At 39.0% G+C, this 20,157-nt stretch overlaps 1 protein-coding gene and 1 pseudogene across 7 annotated transcripts in view; one reads left to right on the top strand and one right to left on the bottom strand.

Annotated features, from left to right (window-relative positions):
• The window catches only part of CCNY (cyclin Y), a 335,063-nt gene that overhangs the window by 118,703 nt on the left and 196,203 nt on the right, over positions 1 to 20,157 (top strand). The gene's annotated exons all lie outside the window — the stretch shown is intronic.
• On the bottom strand, positions 2,545 to 3,332 carry LOC144313609 (small ribosomal subunit protein eS6 pseudogene; annotated as a pseudogene).

Below are 20,157 nucleotides of genomic sequence, written 5' to 3' on the forward strand. Positions count from 1 at the left end.
ACATACCAAGCAGGGTGATGCTGAAGTAAGAGGGGCCAGTGTATTGGCATGTATCATGGGATACACTACTGCCAGGAAGCCAAGTCTAGATTGCAGCTAAGTGGGTTTATATTTTGGAACTCTGTTTGGTGCGGAGTGGAGGAATGTGCAGAGAGCCCCATACTTCACCAGAACCCAGGAGGCAGTGAGAACCCGTCTCATGGCAGCCACCAGAGAGACAGGGAGGCTAATCTGAATGTTGCCTCCCTGCCCTGTTCAGTGTTGCAATCTTTTTTTTTTTTATTTTTTTATTTATTTATGATAGTCACAGAGAGAGAGAGGCAGAGACATAGGCAGAGGGAGAAGCAGGCTCCATGCACCGGGAGCCCGATGTGGGATTCGATCCCGGGTCTCCAGGATCGCGCCCTGGGCCAAAGGCAGGCGCCAAACCGCTGCGCCACCCAAGGATCCCCGCAATCTTAACACTAGTATTGGAATGTGGGGCTTTTGGGAGGACCTTAAGTTCTGAGGATGGTGCCCTCAGGATTGGGATTAGTACCTTATAATAAAAGAGACTCCAAAGAGATCCTTAGCCACTTCTACCACGTGAGGACACAGAAGTCTGCAACCCAGAAAAGGGCCCTCACCCAACCATGCTGGCACCCTGATCTTCGACTTCTACCTTCCAGAACTGTTAGACATAAATATCTGTTGTTTGTAAGCTATCCACTTGTGATATTTTGTTAATAGCAGTATAGATGGACTAAGACAACCTCTTAGTGGCTCCTTAGACCCCCCCCCCCCCCCCCCCCCCCCCCGTGATACAGGAGGATCGTAAGATATTCCTCTAAGTCATATCAACTGTGGTTCAGATCTTGTCTACATGGACTATTTGGATAAATGCAGGGTGTCTGGGGCACCATGGCAGAGCATTCTTCTGTACCTCTTTCATTTTGTGATGTGATTGATAACTCCACACAAAATAGTTGTATTGCCTCTAATTGTCCTTCAGGCTATTGTATTTCGCATTGTCCTGTCCCACCTGTATAGAGGTCTATTCTGTAATAAGCTATTATGTGAATGTGTATAAGGTTGTTCTGAGAGCCTTTGTTCTGTCTACTCTGTTCTTCACATCTAATCTAAATTCATGGATGTTGGAGTGCCTGGGTGGCTCAGTCGGTTAAGGTTTGCCTTCATTTCAGGTCCCGATCTCAGGGTCCTGGGATCCAGCTCCACATTGGGCTCCCTGCTCGGTGGGGAACTTGCCTCTTCATCTCCTCTGCCTGCCACTCCTCCTGCTTATGCTCTCTGTCAAATAAATAAAATCTTAAAAAAAAATTATAGATGCCATTTGCTTGAAAATCCTAGGTTAGGCTATCCATGATATATACAGAGTCACTGGATTTCTGCAAACATTGTCATTTTAAACAACTGTGTGTGTGTTTTTAATTGTGGCAAAGTTATACATAACCGTAAAACCATTTTTCAGTGTATAGTTCAGAGCCATTTAGGTACATTGACATTGTTGTACAGGCATCAGCACTGTCATTCCCCAGAACTTTCTCATTTTCCTAAACTGAAACTCTGTACTTACTAAATAATAATTCCATCTCCGTCTTCTCCCCCTGGCTACCTTTTTGCTTTCTGTCTTTCTGCCTGACTGCTCCCAGTATCTCATATATGTACCCCCATATACAATACCTGTCTTTTATGATTGGATTATTTCACTTAGCATAATGTCAGGGTATAGCATCTATCAGAATTTCATTCCTTTTTAAGGCAGAATAATATTCCATTATATGTATATATCACATTTTGTGTACTCATCTGTTGATGGACATTTGGATTCCTTCCATCTTTTAACTATCATGAGTAATGTTTCTGCAGATGTGGTTGTATAAACGTCTGCTTGGATCCTTGCTTTTAATTCTTTTGGGTATATATCCAGAAATGGAGTTGCTGGAAGGATCTGTGTTTTGATACTTAATTTTTGGTGAATCTGTGTTACCATTTAAGCTTAAATGTGATATGGATAAGATTGATCCAGAAGCTGAACTGTCAAATTGTATTTACCTTTATGAGACCAAAATGAATGATTTTGTTTTTATTTTTTTATTTTTATTTTTTAATTTTTTTTTAAATTTATTTATGATAGTCACAGAGAGAGAGAGAGAGAGAGAGAGAGGCAGAGACTTAGGCAGAGGGAGAAGCAGGCTCCATGCACCGGGAGCCTGACGTGGGATTCGATCCCGGGTCTCCAGGATCGCGCCCTGGGCCAAAGGCAGGCGCCAAACCGCTGCGCCACCCAGGGATCCCTGATTCTGTTTTTAAAGACAATATTTGTTATTTCCTTGATTACAGAAGCAGCATATTCACTGTAGAAAATTTAGAGAAGCCTATAGAAAAATATTACCTATAATCCCACCATGCAGAGCAATGCTTTTTTAAAAGTATTTTACACTATTACTTTATATTAATATGAACAAAACACCCTAATGATATGTGTAGATACATTTATTTATTTATTTATTTATTTATTTATTTATTTATTTATTGGGTGTCTGATCTTATTTATTTTGTCACTCTTAGAAAATCTCATTTTTGACTGGACTCAGAGGTAGAAGCTCTCAGAGAGGACAGCCTCCGTCTCTTGGTAATCTGTTCGTGGCGTTTTTCTTTGGCCTCCTTCATTCTCTTGGCCAAAAGTTTAGCATATTCTGCAGTCTCTTCCTTATTTTACTTAGTATGCTGTTTCTTCAAAGCAATACGCCGACGTTTGTGTTGGAGGACACGTGGAGTAACAAGACGCTGAATCTTGGGTGCTTTGGTTCTAGGTTTCTTACCTTCTTTGTTTAGGGGCTTTCTAACAACATACTGGTGGACATCGTTTTCTTTTGACAGATTAAAAAGCTTTCGGATTCTGCTGGCTCTTTTGGGCCCCAGGCGACGAGGCACAGTAGTATCAGTGAGTCCAGGAATATCCTTCTCCCCTTTTTTTACAATAACCAAATTGAGAACACTGAGATTGGCATCCACAATGCAACCCCGAACAGATTTGCGCTTCCTCTCTCCCGTCCTCCTGGGTCCGTAGCAGGAATGCCCCTTACTCAGCAGCAGGCAGACACGGCCATGGGTCAAGACACCCTGCTTCATGGGGGAGCCTTGTTTGTCATTGCCACCACTGATTCACGCCACGTAACCCTTCCATTCCTTGCCCAGAGCATCGGCAGCAACTTCTGTGGCCATAGGCTTCTCATAAAAGGTACGCAGTTTGCGCTCATCATCCACTTCAATGAGTTTCTGGCAGCCAGTAGCTGGGAAGGAGATGTTCAGCTTCATCCTGAAGCGGCCTACCCTACATGTATCTGTTAAAAAATTAAAAAAAAAAATACAGGTTTATGGGTCAGAAAGCAAGTTTATGTGGTGGGAGATTACTAAAATACAGGTATTTTTCATCTGTTTATTCACTGGTTCATATCTCTCAAATACATTTATTTTGTATACATAGACTTAGATGTGTATTCCTTTCAATTTGGGGTCATGGAGGATGTGGGGGCGATCTGGCTGTGACATCTGTCACTCCATTGACCACCATAGTTGATTTGACTGAGCTGGCTGGCTAGGTTGGTGTCCCCTTCCCTCCTTACTGCTCTTTGTGCATCCCTCCTGAAGCTATCCTTGGCTGAAGAGGGCCACCTTCCCTGATAGAGGAGGACTATTCTGTCAAGGGTATAGGAGTAGCTGCACTCCCCTGCTAGAACCTCCAAACAAGCCTTTGAATTGGAGTAATGCTATAACTATGACCTCCTAATTTTCTTTTTCTCTTACTATAAAATAATAATTCTAATAATTCAAAATAATCTAACGTAAATTAACATTACTATAGGTTGTACTTTTTATTTTATTATTTTTATTTTTAAAAGATTTTATTTATTTATTCATGAGAGATACAGAGACACAGGCAGAGGGAGAAGCAGGCCCCATGCAGGGAGCCCTATGTGGGACTCAATCCCAGGTCTCCAGGATCACACCCCAGGCTAAAGGTGGCGTTAAACCACTAAGCCACCAGGGCTGCCCCAGGTTGTACTTTTTAAAAGATTTTTGTTATTTATTAGAGGGAGAGAGAGAGAGAGAGAGAGAGAGAGCGCGCGCGCACAAGCAGGGGAGGGGCAGAGGGAAAGGGTGGAAGCAGACTCTGCTGAACAGGGAGCCCAACGGAGGTCTCAATCCCAAAACCCAGAGCTGAAGGCAGACACTTAACCTACTGAGCCACCCAGTTGCTGCAAGTATATCAGTTCTGTAACTTATTTAGATTGCTCATGACAATACTAATTATGGTAGCATTGAATCTAAGAATTTAGATTTTTGTCCTTTAGGTTTTTCTTTCTTTTTAAAAACCTCTTAAATAATAATATATTCTTATGTCTTTGGAGGCATTTCCTTAGGAAGCATTTCTAAAGGTCAATTTTTTTGAGGCAAAGGAATAAAACTTGACAAGTAGTAGGTAGGAATTAAAAAAAAACCTGCTTGTTATTTTTCAGGTATATGTGGGTAATTTGCAATGTAGGTTTGAGAATTGTCAGTTTGCTTACTGAAATCTTCATTGATTAATTAAGAAATAATATTGAACATATACTGAGGACCATAATAGTTTATTAAATACACAAGTTATTACAAAGATACATGAGATATGGCCTCTGATTCTAGGTCACTAAATTTGAATAGGTCGTGAAATTCTAATTGTGAAAGATGAGAAGTATACATGTTATCATTTAAGGCACTGTATCATAAGTACTGCATTAGTTATAAAAGTAGATGCTAAAATCAAACCAAAAAGAATGTGCTGTAAGATATCAAATGTGGCAGAGATACCTTTTGCCTCATGTGATCTAAGATAGCTTCATGGAAGAATGGGTTGGGCTGGGTCTTTTGGGTGGGTGGTTCTTGTGAAAATGTAATACATTTCAGATAGATGGGGAATAACAATAGGAAAGGCCTAGAGGTGGGGAAACTACAGGATTTATTTGGGTCATGGTGAATGGAGTCAGTTCAGAAGAGGGGAAGAATAGTCTGGACAAGTCTTGGGCCTGTCACAGCCTAACGAGTTCATGTGTAGGGTCCTGAATGCCAAGTTAGGGAGTGTCAGGTTTTTTGGATAGTAGGCTCACTTGATCAAAGTGGCCCTAGGAAGGTTAATATGTTGGAGACATGAGAACTAGATGGGAATGGGAAAAGATCGGAAACAGTAAAGATCAGTGGCGTTGGTTCACTGAGAAAGTCTGAGTGTGGGATAGTTGGATTGGAAAGGAAGTTATCCATAGAAGCCATCCTGCTGCTGCCATACTCCCCTCCCCCCACTCTGACATTGCAAATGTGCTAAGAGTCAGAGCACAGACTTTACAAAAAAGTCTTTGTATTCCCCACCCACCTGATACTGAGTAGTTATGAAATCGTCGTTGAAAGAAATGAATGAAGCAGCAATATAATTTTGTGCCTAATGGTGTAAGAGAAAGGAAGGAGTCAGAGTTGACCCTGCATCTTTGGGGACTGGTTGAATGCTGTTTTAGTGAGGGGAGGTTGGAGAAGTAAGGAGGAAGAATTGGCTTTGAAAAGGGAGAAGGTGAAATTTTTGAGTTTAGGCAGGCTTATTCAGTCTTTTTCAGTGGTAAGTGATAAACAGGTTTTCTAAAATTCATCTTATAGACTTGCTGTTAATAAAATTTTCTAATCCAGGCAATGTGGAAAGATCTGAATGTTCTCATCCCCAGATTGGTGTCAAAGAGATGATGGGAGGATCCAGATTTATAACTAGTTTCCTTGATGAGAGATGTATGTTAACAGTGCTTTTGTGGTTTGAGATTTTTGATCTCTTATCTCATATGACTTCTGGTCTTTTAGCCCTTTCACCCAATATTCCCCATCCTTCTGAAGAAGAGAACAGGCATGCAGGGGTGAGATTGAAGTACTCACATTTAACAATTTTTTTTTTTTTTGAATTCTTGTCTTTAGGTTATTCAAGCTGCCATTGTTCTACATAACACCAAAATGGAAAGTTGACTAAATTTTCCATTGTATTTGTCTCTCATGCAATGAGATATACCAATTTTTGACCACCAGACATATGTTTTTAAATTGGTTAAAAATGTTATGTGTTTAACTAATTTAAAAATATTTTGTGATAGAAGAGTCAGATCATTAGGATAATCTTTGAATTCATATTCATAGTAGTGTAAAATATTAAAGATGATTTTCTAAACCGTTTTGAATTTTTTAATTTAAAAATTTGTAAGCAATCTGTTCTTTTATTTAAGAATAAAGTACTGCAAAAAAAAGAATAAAGTACTGCATCAATTACACAAATGATCTACAATAAATAAAGTATTTTTTTTAAATAACAAAACTGATGTAACATAATGTCACAGTTAAGTAGTTAAAAGGTTAAAATATTTGCCCAAGGTCATTCTAATGATGAGTGAAATGGAAAAACCGAGATGTGAGACTAGCTCTGTGTGACTCAAGGCAAATTATTTGATCCCATAGTAAGGTTGTGGGAAATCTTGCAGCCCCTAATTTACTATTCTGTAAATTACAGAGAATAGCTACCTAGAGGAGTTGATAGACACAAGAATAGACTTTGACTCATGCATGGCAGGTTCTCAGTGATTTGTAGCTATGATGATGTTGTTGATGGGGTGGTGATTAGTATCATGGGTATCTAATAACAAATCTATAACAAATTATCTTGTCCATTTGACTTCAATATACCATTCTTTTTGAAATATCCTGTTTTTAATGGGCTTATAAAATATCCACTGATTTTTTCTTCTTTAGCTGTTATGCTATTTTTTGCTTTCCCTGCTTCATTACCACACACATTTTGCTGGCTTGTGGACTGCCTATGATACCAGATTAATGTCCAGTTACTGCCTTCTCATTAGGACTCGGACAGTTCTGGCTGCAGATACCTATAAATTTATATTATACCTTTATTTTCTAAGTTTTCATATAAAAAGTTTTCAATTCTTATGTGAAAGCTCTAATATAAATGTTACTTACATTAGTGTGCTTATTAGGCAATTTATTTCTGTGAATTTTGTTTTTGTACTTCATTTTCTCTAGTTACCATTTTTATGTTTTTCCAAAAATATGGGTTCTTTAGAGATTAGCCTATTAACGCTGTCATGTAATTATTACATTTTGAAGAAAAGATCTTTGGGGTGCCTTGGGTGGCTCAGTCTGCTAAGCATCTGGGTTTGGCCCAGATTATGATCTCAGGGTCCTGGGATGGAGCACCGTGCCTGGCTCCCAGTGCTTTGGGGAGTCTGCTTCTCTCTCTCCCTCCACCCCTCCCCCATACTTGTGCGCGCACATGAACACTCTCTTTCAAATAAATAAATAAAATCTTAAAAAAAACCCATCTTCTTTTACAACTTGAGGTCTTTAATCAAGGCAAAGGCTGCATAAATCTGAGAAATGGTACTTTTTTTTTTTTTTTTTTAGGTTTTATTTATTGAGAGAGAGAGGCAGACACAAACAGGGAGAAGCATGCTCCATGCAGGGACTTGATCCCAGTCTCCAGGATCACACCCTGGGCTGCAGGTGGGGGACTAAACCGCTGCACCACCCGGGCTGCCCCTGACGAATGGTTCTGACAATTAGGGCCTTGTTGAAATGTGGAATTTTTTTTTTTTTTTTTAGTTTTTAGAGAAGGAGAGAGAACACACACAGGGATGGGGAGGGGCAGAGAGAGAGAGAGAGAGAGAGAGAGAGGACCCTACACAGGGCTCAATCTCAAAACCCTGAGATCATAACCTGAACTGAAATCAAGAGTTGGATGCTTAACTGACTGAGCCATCCAGGTGCCCTGAAATGTGGAAATTTTTTATTGTGAGTTCACTTAGTGCTGGTATAAGTCCAAGTACACTATATATATGCTTTTGAGATTAGCCATTTAGGATATGTTTAACAGTCAACTTAAATGTATTTTGCATCATACTGAAATTTGGACATTAATGCTTTAGAAGGTGGAAAATTCTAAATACAGGTGAAAGGTTTTTATCACTAGGCTTCGTATTTAAGAGTCAGTTCTATCTCACACTTACCTCGTAATGTTTATTGAGCTGGTGAGGTTTATGGAGTATAAATAAAGATAGATTATCTTTCCTGGAGGACATTGTTGATCTTCTCTGGAGGACTTTTGAAATTAAAAGCTACAAGAGTAATGTAAATTTGATACTTAGCTAGAAAAGAAAAAAACTATATTTACACATTTATTTTTAACTGTCCTCATGATATAGACATGGGTAGAATAAGTGGTTGGCTATTTTACTGCAGCGTTAATATCTTAAGGTCAAAAGAAAACCTAGATTTATTTCTTCTGTGCTTAACAAATAAGGATACATTTCTGTGCTTCCTACTACCAATTGAATAAATTATAAACTCCACAAATTAAAAGTCACAGAAGAATAAATAACCAGAGCTGAAATGGTCTCTGGTTTTTATGTTGTTACTGTCAGGATTACCTGCCATCAGGTTACCTATTGCAAGTTGAGATGTTTTTGGTTAACTTCCCTTGGTTCTGAATTGTCAGTTCTCTTTTGCCCCCATTAATCATTGATTGTTAGAAATTTCCAGTTAGGTGTAGTATTAGATAAAAGGAAAATAATTATTAATCTAAATAAAATCTTTAGCTAGTTATATTAGTTTGAAGATTATACCCTGCCTATATAAGGTATTAACCATAGGAGAAGCTGAGTAAAGGATATAATATTGGAACTCTGAAATTTTATAAATTCTTCTGTAATCTGAAAATTCTTTCAAAAGAAGTTAAAAATGAGTAAGCTGTTTTTATCAGCTATTGCATTATTAGTGTATCACAAAACCAGATAAAAGACATTTATTTATCTGTTGTAGGGAATGGGAATAGATTCTCTTTTTAGATGGTTGAATTCCTTGTTCATGTTCATTGACCTGAAAAATTAAGAGTTGATGTATCTCAGGAGGATGGAGATGCTGTGTTAGAGTGTGTTTAGTAAATGCATATTTGTTCTTTCTCATCTTCTGTATCCATATGTGTAGAAATATGCAAAGATACCAGTTTGTGTACATACGTGCACTAAGTGCATCTAAGTGAGGTCACTGGCTTTCTAAAATATATATTACACATATATTTACACATATATTTTCTTGATGGGATGGCAGCAATGATTTACTTTTTGAGAATAAATTAGAGTCTTTTATTTTGCAAAAAGCAGCACGTGATTTGGGGCTTCATGTACAAGTTGAGTGATCAAATGCTTTAATGCTGATTTAGATCTAAATTTAAGAAATGAGGTTTTGTTTATTTTTGAAATGGATGGGATTCATTCCCAGTAACAGTACAGAAGTCTTTTTGTACCATGTACATATCACTGGACTAAGGTTAACATTTGTATGTTTCCACCTCAAAGGATTTCAGTTAGATGCATATTTCATGTTTAAGTTACTGGTGACATCTCTATTAACAGATGGGAGTTTGAGGATTTTCAGCAGTTGCTGTATATATATAGGCCCTGCTATGGTTAGTGGAGGCTTGGGCTGCATTTCCTTCCATTCTTTCTTCCTGGAGCCTACTCCTTTCTCTTGTTGTAGGACCTGCCCTCTAGTAGAATTTCTGTGATGAGGAAAGTGTTCCATATGGGCCATCTAATATGGTAGCCACCAGCCTGTGTGGCTTTTGAGCACTGGAAATATGGGTAGTGTGACTGAGGCACTGAATTTTAAGTTTTATTTAATTTTAGAGAATCTAAATGTAGCCATATATGGCTAGCGGCTGTTGTTGGATAGCACAGGTCTAGGGCTGACATTGCTAGTTTCTTGAGTGGTGTACTTTGAATAGCGGTTTCAGTGTGTTGGAAGGGGTATGGACAGAGATCTTCATAGGGTAACTGAATTGTCCAGTGTTCGATATAAAATCTCCACTAAAAGGGTTTTAACTGACTTGCTGTGGAAATAGTGTTACTTGTTTCCTTGCCTGTGGGGTACCTTGGGGGAGAGGTACCTTTAGGGTACCATTACAAAACTTCCATCTTTTTCATTTTAACTTTTCCATATCAATAAGCATACTTCTGTCTCATCATTTTTAGACTCTGTTATCTAGTTATCCTTTTTTATATTACATACAATTTTTATATTACATAAAATTCTTAGAAGACTAATCACATACATTTTGGGGCCACATCTTTGCTTTGTTCCTTAGGAAATTCTTAGGATTAGAATTTCTAACTCAGAGGATAGGTAGCTATTTAGATTTTTGTTTTGTTTAATGTACACTGCCAAAGTGCTCCCTGTTGCCATTGCTCCCACCTTCCCCACAGGGTTTGCCTCTGAATTGGCATTTGGGAAAGGTGGTTCATCCTCTTTCACATTTTTGGTTAGGATGCTCTTTTATCTTACTTTTGAGAAAGGTCTCAAGTTCAGAGGCTTCTCGAAAGAAAGTGGCCTATGTTATTTTTTATTTATCTGTATTTTTAAAGAGTTTCTTTTTTTAGAGCAGTTGCAGGTTCACAGCAAAATTGAGAAGAAAGTACAGAGATTTCTGATATTCCCTGCTCCCCTTTCCATGCATAGCCTCCCCCATTATCAAATCCTCCACCAGAGTGGTGTATTTGTTACAGTTGGTGAGCCCACACTGACACATCATAATCACATACTTTATCTTAGAGTCCACTCTTGGTGTTCTGTATTTTATGACTTGGGACAAATGTACAATGACACGTATCCATCCTTACCATATTATAGTACAGAATATTTCACTGCCCTAACACCCTCTCTGCACCTTCTGTTTGTTCTTTCCTTCCATCCCACTTCTTGGCAGCCCCTCCTTTTATTACTGTCTCCATAATTTGGCCTTTTCTAGAATGTTACATAGTTGGAATCCCACAGTATGTAGCCTTTTTAGATTGGTTTTGAAGGGAAGGAAAAATTCCTTTCTATCTGTTAAGGTCTTCCAGCTGGGCTAAGAGCTAAATTTACACAAGACAGATTAACAGGAGAAATAACCAGAGTTTTATTACATGTGCACAGAGGCACAATAATGAAATTGAGACCCAAAGAAATGACCGAGGCAATTTTTATACTTTTCAGACAAAGAAGACAATAAATCTGCAAGGAATTGACAGGACAAAGAAAACAATGTTGGGAATGTCAATTAGTAAGGAATTCTAAGCAGAATTTGGGCAGGGGTAGTAAATTAGTAAAAAGTAACAAGGGTTGTTTGCACAGCATTCTGGGCTCTAAATGTCCCATCCCTGGTGATAAGGATGTCTCTTTAGCTCCTAGTACAAGGAGGGTAGCTTTTCCACGGGAGATTTAGTGCCTGCTTTTAGGGGACAGAAGAGGGTTGGAATATTCTTAGGTAGGATGTCTGTTAAGTACCTTTTATTCTGAGTAATCAGTATGCCAAAGTGGTACATTTTGGAGTAAGCCTGCCCTTGGCCTGTCATGTAGTAATATGCATTTAAAGATTCCTCCATGTCTTTTCATGGCTTTAGTTCCTTTCTTTTGAGTGCTAAATAATATTCCATCTCCTGAATGTATCACTATTTATCCATTCACCTGCTGAAGGACATCTTGGTTACTTCCAGGGTTTGGTAATTATGAATAAAAAGTGCTGTATACATCTGCAAGTAAGTGTTTGTGTGAAGGTAAGTCTTCACCTCCTTAGAGTAAATACTAAGAAGAGGGCTTGCAGGATTGGATGGTAAGAATATCTTAAGTTCTGTAGGAAACCACCAAATTGTCTTCCAAAGTAGCTGTCTTCCAGAGTATCATTTTGCATTCCCACTGTTCTGTTAATAATGAGAGTCCCTGTTCCACAGCCTGGCCAGCATTTTGTGGTATTAATGTTTGTATTTTGGTCATTTTATTAGGTAGTGGTAGTGTGTAGTGGTGGTATCTCATTGTTGTTTTAATTTGCATTTCCCGGATGATGTATTATGTAGCACATCGTTACATATGCTTATTTACTTGCATTATTTTAAGTACTAATTTTAAAATTGTGACAGAAGTGAACCTATACTAAAGCAGCCTGGGACAGTGCCTGATTACTAGCAGGGAGATGAAATCCTCAAACTTTAGAATGGATAATGAAAAGATCTTTTCTTTTAATAAGTACTGACTATAGAAAATGTAGGGCTGTATATGGATGGGAATAACTACTTGCTCATTAAAGAATAGAGAATTTATGTGGGAAATAAGATTCACAGTGAAAAGTTACAAAATCATTATTTTATAAAAAGCTGGAAGAGGCAAATGGATTAACATGTTTGAATTCACCTGGCGCTGTGCCATGCTTCATGCTCATTACTGAGTCTGATATAGCTGTAGAGGAATGTCAAAGGTACTTTTGGATAGTGTTGTGTGATCATTGCAGGCCACGAGACCCACTTTGGAGGAGGAAAACCATGGGTGCAATCAGAAGGAGGAGGAGGGCTCAAGCTGAACCTAGATGGAAAATGATGAATTTGATCAATTCATCAAATTGATGAAATGAGCTTTCCAGACATGGAGGGTATTATGAATAAGGCTTGCTTCACAATTCTGTGAGGGCAGAGGCCAATTCCTTTCTGTTTACCACTATAGCCCAGAGTCTAGCATAGTGCTAGTACTATTCGATGCTCAACAATAAGTAATGGAGTAAGTGATAAGCAGTTGGTGCCCAGTAATTATTTTTCGAATACCGTGAATTTGAAGCAAGCGTTTCAGAGAGTAATTCTGGCACTGTAAAAGGTTCATATGGGAGTGAAGAGGGAATACTGAAGAAGTCGTCTGAGGCCGTGTGGAAAGCCAGGGAATTTGAACTTTATTCTTAGGCAGTGAGGAATGTTTTTTTGCAGCAGGAGAGTGATGTTGATGATTGAGTTGGAGTTTTTAGTAGGTTATATTGGAGAGGGAGTTAAAAAAGGAGGGAAATTAGAATTCCTGTCTGGAGACAGGAATATTTCTCAGTATCAATGGCTGTTCTTAGCTTCAAACTTATTGAAAGGAAGACCCAGGGGTCACAAGCTGGATCTCTTCAGTCAGATTTCAGGTTAGAATCTCTGCTCTACCATGTGTTAGCTGTGAGAACTTGGGCCTCTTACTTAATTTGCTTAATTTGCTTCAGCCTCAGCTTCCTTTTCTGTAAAATGAGGATACAAATATCTAACTCATGGAATTGTTTTAGGGATAAAAATAAAAGTAAAGACAAAGTATTTGGTACAAAGGAAGCACTTAGTAAATACTAGTTAATAATAATGATAAGTGAGAGTCATTTCGTATGAGATAACAGGAGCTTAAATCTCATGGATTTTACAGAGTAAAACAAACACAATGTAGGACAGTTTAGACATGTCTGGAATGCAGTTCTGAGAGAGGTTGGCTTCCCAAAGGTGACCTCTTCTGGAGAAGTCACATGCTGTTTGCCAGAGCGCATCTTCTGTCTTAAGCAGTATAGTTGGGAAGTGGGCATGGTTGTCAGGGCACACTTATATAAATGGACATTTTCACAGCTCTGCCATTTAAATATCATTTTCGTAAACCAGAAAAAGGCAAATCTCAATTACTAGAAGTTAAAAATTCCGTTGAACAAAACCTACTTTTAGGGGACCTCTAATTTTTCCCAGTCCACATACAGCCCCCCAATACCCTTTTTAAAACTTTAGAGTATAGATGCTGGTTTAAAATGCTTAGTTGCTACTTAGAGGGTGCCGTTTGTTTATCTTTGTATCAATATGAGGAAGTGGGTAAAATCATGGGGAGAGTGATTTAGGTGCACATTCTAAAGGAACTCTTATAAGTACAGATGGATAGAGTCTGGAATTGATCACAGATGAGGCTGTGATCCTTTTGCCTAGAGGTCATTATGACAAAGATGAGAACTGCTGATTTGGGAAGGCAGTCCTGTAGTGGAAAAATACCTAACCAGGAACTGGGAGACCTGGTACAGTGTTCACTCAGTCTTTAGCTGCATGACCTTGGGCAAGTCTTGTATATTTTCTGGGGTTCAAGTTTCTATCCTCCTGTCTAGCACTGATTTGTAGAAACTACTGCAAAAAATGGAAAATCATAGTCTTTTCCTTATTTGCAGAAAAGAGCTTTTAAAATTGAATTGCTACGCTATTATTCTGTTTTTCTTATATGAAATTGTCTTGAGTTTTTTTCCTTTTCTCTGCTACCAGGTGTTCACCTATCTGTACTTGTTATTTTCATAGATATGATAGGCTGGTGTACTCATTTTATACTCTTTTCAACTGTCATAGGCATATCTCTGCCATTCCCAGGTGTGTGGTAGAACAGCCTCATATCCTCATTTTATGATGTTTTCAGAGTGCTCCTCCGAGGTGGAGCTGAGTGATGCCTTGGAGCACTGACTGCTCCACAAATTGGCCCCGTGGGTGGGGACAGGCTTCCTACAGGCATGGGAAGTGCCCTTTTAAGTTGGTATTAAAGAAGACTTTGATGGAGAATCATAGATTTTAGATCCTCAGAGGGGCCTCAGAGATCATCTTACTGGACTCTCTTTAATCAAGGCTCAGAGTTATCTGAGGTCATAAGGCTGGGCTCAATGAGCAGATCTCCAGACTGCAAACTGGTGTGCTTTCCACTACTAAGTTCTGAGATCTTATTGCTGTTTATATTCAGAAATCATTCAGTGTTCTACTTTTCTGGTGTACAGGATGGAGTAGTGGTAGCCTGCCTGTTATCTTGAGGAACTTACTGGTGATCTGACATCATGGAAATCTGTCCTGTTTGCTTTGTGGAAGTAATCCAGTGCTAAACATACAAAAAGCTAATAAATTATCAGGCAGAAATGGCTTTGCAGGGTATTGTGGACAAGATTAGTAAAGAGTATATTAAGTACTGGTGACTGTGGGTGATGCCTTCCATGTGGGTATCAGTGGGATAGAGGGACAAAGCAGGGAAAATGAGCCTTGACAGAGATCCTGCTTGTGACCTTGAACTCAGCAGCTCCGTTTTTAATCCTTCCGGAAGCATCGGCCAAATTATTAAGGGTATACATGGCTTGGTGTTAGAGGTAGGTTTGTTGTTAATCACATTTGCAAAGCCGAGGGTAAAAGGCTTGACAGAGTTTAGGAAAGCTGTGGTCTCTGGCAAGACTTAAACAGAACTGTATCAATAATCACTGAAAACTTGGGATTCCTGCTTTCAGAAAACACAGAAGAAATCAATTGTTTATAGGAAAGAATTATGAAAATATAAATTAAGAGAATGAGTTGTTGGCTTATGCTTTTGAGAAAACTGCTCCATTGGGCTTTCCCTTGTTGAGTTTATTTTGCCTAAGATTTCCATAGGATTTTTATTACTGTGCTGAGCTGAAGATATATAAACATTTGCAACTGAAATGTGTTCCTGAAATTAAGTGTACTAATGTACAATTGAGTATTTTTCTGCTTCTGCACATTATCACATACGTATTTCATAAGTTGGACCTCAGAGAAGTCAATATTTTTATTAGATTAGAGGTGACCAAATACCTTAGAAACTGCATTTGAATTCTGACCTGTGTAACTTTAAATTTTGCAGACCACTTTTAAGAACATTTTTTAAAAGATTTTATTTATTTATTCATGAGACACACACACACACACACACACACACACACACACACACAGGCAGAGACACAGGCAGAGGGAGAAGCAGGCTCCATGCAGGGAGCCCGACATGGGACTCGATCCTGGGACTTCAGGATCACGCCGTCCCGGGCTGAAGGCAGGTGCTGAACTGCTGAGCCACCCAGAGATCCCTAAGAACATTTTTAAGTGTGACCTGTACACTTATACCATCAGAGTTACCTAAAAATACAGATTTCTAAATTCAGAATTTATAGGCTTGGGACTGGGAAACATGTATTTTCAGTAAATTGTGCAGATGATTTGCTCTTTGTCTTATAGCTCATTCAAGCCTCACAGATCAATCCCAGGATTTCACAGGTGAGGGTATAGAGAGGAAGTGAGTTACCCCACATATTCTTTTGGGATTTATATTTGCTGTGTGCCTGGAAGTGGGCTAAGTATGAAGCCTAAATTGAACACTGTAATTATAAATTTAGCTAATTATAGACCTTGGATGGTAATGATTCAGTCTTCTGCTCTGTTTTTATTACTGTGCAGTATTTCTAGAGACTTGGCCAGGTAATGTGAAGTACTTCCTACTTTCCCTTTTAACTCTCTTCTTCGTTAGATTTACTATTTCCTATCTAATCCTGGGTAGAAACCCTTTTCATTTTTGATTATCTCATTAGCTTATTTTACGTACTGTTTTATGAAGTTTTAGAAAAGAGGCTGGATTTCTTTTCCCTTCTTGCCTACTTGCCCTATGTGTTCCTTCAAAACAGGGACTGTATGTGGGTGATGGTGGTGGTACCACTCCCCACCCCTGTGAAAGGGACACAGAAGGAAGGTGATACCTGTTAGGGACTGGCTGATTGATGAGAGGGGACCTGGACAGCGAATGTTTCTTTGTTCATTCAACTTGGACTCTCAAGAACCTCCCCTTCCTATTTCCACTATTGTTATATTAGTTTCTGTTTTTATTTTCCAAGGCTTGACTCAGTCGTCTTCCTTGCCTCTGTTTCTGCTTTTAAATCCATCCTTCACCATCCTGCCAGGCTAACTTTCTGCAGACATTACTTTGAACAAGTCATTTCCCTCCTCCGTGACCTTCACTAACCCTCACTGGCATGAGATGCCCTCCACAAACTGCCTTTCTACAGGTCCTATCCTGCCTTTTTCAAACTGAGTCTGTACCAGTCATGAAAAACACCTGTTTTTCCTTCCCACAGTTTGAAGTGTGGGACTAAGCTTAGGGAGGATCAGGACTGGCAGAGATGTAATTATTCCTATGGCACTGGCCCTGGGCCTTGGGAATTTAGTCCCCAGGTTTGGAAGGCCAGTGGAGGAATGAGAGACAGAAAAGGACTGTCAGTTAGGATAGGAACCAGGAGAAGCAGCAACAAAAGTCAAAGGAAGAAAGAACTTCAAGATGAAGAGTATGATAAACAGTATTGAGTGTTTTAGGTAAGTTGGTGAAGGCTGAGTAAATCCCACTGCATTCAGTATGCTATTAATGGTACTGTGGTGTGTTTCTTAAAGACTTAAATGGAAACAGAAGCTAAACTGCTGCATTAAAGTCAACAAAGGATGCAGCAATGAGGACAGATCACTCATTGGTGAGATTTGAAAGCGACAATGTGTTTTTATTTCCCAAATGGCAGATGCTTATGTGTTTTGAAGGCTCAGGGGATGGAGCCAGTATTTCCCTGATGATGAGTGATGTTGAACATCTTTTCATGTGTCTTTTAGCCATCTGGAAGTCTTCTTTGGAAAAGTGTGTATTCATGACTTCTGCCCATTTCTGAAGTGGGTTGTTTTTTTGGGTGTTGAGTTTAATCAGTTATTTGTAGATCTTGGATATTAGCCCTTTATCAGATATGTCATTCGCAAACACCTTCTCCCATTCTGTAGGCGGCCTTTTAGTTTTGTTGATTGTTTCCTTTGCTATACAGAAGCTTTTTGTCTTGGTGTCTTGGTACCAGTAGTTCATTTTTGCATTTGTTTCCCTTGCCTGTGGTGACGTGTCTAGTAAGAAGTAGCTATGGTCTGTGTCAAAGAGGTTGCTGCCTGTGTTCTCTTTTAGGATTTTGATGGTTTCTTATCTCATATTAAGGTTTTCCATTCATTTTGAATTTATTTTTGTGTATGATGTAAAAAGTGGTCCAGTTTCATTCTTCTGCATGTTACTGTCCAGTTTTCCCAACACCTTTTGTTGAAGAACCTTTCTTTTTTTCTTTGGATATTCTTTCCTGCTTTGTCTTAAGATTAGTTGACCATACAGTTGTGAGTCCATTTCTGGGTTCTCTATTCTGTTCCCTGATCTATGTGTCTGTTTTTGTGCCAGTACCATATTGTCTTGATGACCAAAGCTTTGTAATATAGTTTGAAATCCAGAATCATGATACCTCCAGTTTTGTTTTTCTTTTTCAGGATTGCTTTGGCTATTTGAGGTCTTTTGTGGTTCCATACAAATTTTAGGATTGCTTATTCTAGCTCTGTGAAAAGTGCTCGTGGTATTTTGATAGGGGTTGCATTAAATGTGTAAATTGCTTTGGGTAGTATAGATACTTAAAAAATATTCATTTAATTTATTTTTAAGATTTTATTGGGGATTCCTGGGTGGCTCAGCAGTTTGGCCCCTGCCTTCAGCCCAGGACGTGATCCCGGAGTCCCGGGATTGAGTCCTGCGTCGGGCTCCCTGCATGGAGCCTGCTTCTCCCTCTGCCTGTGTCTCTGCCTCTCTCTCTCTGTGTCTCTCATGAATAAATAAATAAAATCTTAAAAAAAATATTTATTTTTTTACATGTAAATCTTAGGGTTTTTTTTTTTTTTTTGAAGAGATTTTTATTTATTTATTTGACAGGAGAGAGAGTGTGAGCACAAGCTGGAGGAGTGGCAGGCAGAGGGAGGGAGAGGGAGAAGCAGGCTGAGCAGGGAGCCCAATGTGGGGGTTGATCCCAGGACTCTGGGATCACCAAGCTAAAGGCAGATGCCCAACTGCCCAGATACCCAGGTGTCCCAAGATTTATTTATTTATTTATTTACTTACTTACTTACTTACGATGAGATGAGCATGTGAGAGAGCGCATGAGCAGGGGGTAGAGGGAGAAGCAGGCTCCCGCTGAGCTGGGAGCCTAACATGGGGCTCTACCAGGACTCTGCGATCATGACTTGAGCCAAAAGCAGATACTTAACCGAATGAGCCATCCAGGCACCCTAAGATTTATTTATTTTAGAGAGAGAGTGTGAGCGAGCATGTGTGGGCCTGTGGGGGGAGGGGCAGAGGGTCAGAGGGACAGACTCAAGCAGGCTCCCTGCTGATTGTGGAACCTGATCTGGGGCTGAATCCCATGACCCATGTGATAATGACCTGGGCTGAAACCAAGAGTCAGACACTTAACCAATTGGGCCACACAGGCACCCCAGTAGTAATAGATATTTTAACCATTTTTGTTCTTTAAATCCATGAGCATGGAATACTTTTCCATTTCTTTGTATCCTCTTCAATTTCTTTCATAAGCGTTCTATAGTTCTAAGTGTACAGATCTTTTACTTCTTCACCATTGTCTTTTTTCTGATCTTGGAGGAAAACCTTTCACTATTGAATATAATATTAGCCATGGGATTGGGAGTATTTTTCTTAGTCTTTTTTACATAATGTGGATATTCTTTGATACTGTAACAAAAATTGACAGGTGGTAGTTTATTAAAGATTAGTTACAGTGTGGAATCTGAAACCATTTGTTCTGTTACATTAAAATTTATTAATCTAGTTTGTACTCAAAGTGGATATTTTACCCATGCAAGATTTTTTTTTTTTTTAAGATTTTATTTATTTATTCATGAGAGACAGAGAGGCAGAGATACAGGCAGAGGGAGAAGCAGGCTCCATGTAGGAGCCTGATGCGGGACTCGATCCCGGGACTCCAGGATCATGCCCTGGGCTGAAGGCAGGTGCTAAACTGCTGAGCCACCCAGGGTTCCCCCATGCAAGATTTTCTAACACCATGCTTGGATCATTTAGAAAATATTAGCTTATTAAGTTAGGCAGATCTTCTTAATGTTGACATATTTAATCTATCTGTTTATCTAAAATTATATTTGATTCATCACTGATATCATCAGAAAAATCTTAATATTGGGAAGTTTTAAGGTTGCGATGGCAGATAAGAGTTTTCAAGAATTCTGAGTTTTGGAGAAAGCTCAGGCCTTAAGCATTTGAAATAATTTAAAGGCTTCCTTTGTCAAATATTTTCTCAAAAATTAACAGGTACACAAGCCTGAATTGGCATGGTTTATCATTTGTTCTTTCAGGTTAGAATGTGAAAGAAGTGGCTAGGTTAGCTTACAACCCAAATAATTGCTTAGGTGCTTTTCTTCAAGGTGACCATTGAAATACTTGCCATTTCATAATATTCATCTAGAATATTAAAAAGATAATCACTCAGGGCTAGAAAAATAATCTTTACTGCTTCATTAAGGGCATTCTTAAGTGAAACTGACCTTTTTTTTCTTCCCTTGTGAGTGCGTGATGTGAAGAATTAGAATAACTACTGGTACAGTTTGGTGTCACTATCTGGCTTTG

Source organism: Canis aureus, chromosome 5 (genome assembly GCF_053574225.1).
Source record: "Canis aureus isolate CA01 chromosome 5, VMU_Caureus_v.1.0, whole genome shotgun sequence".
NCBI lineage: Eukaryota > Metazoa > Chordata > Mammalia > Carnivora > Canidae > Canis > Canis aureus.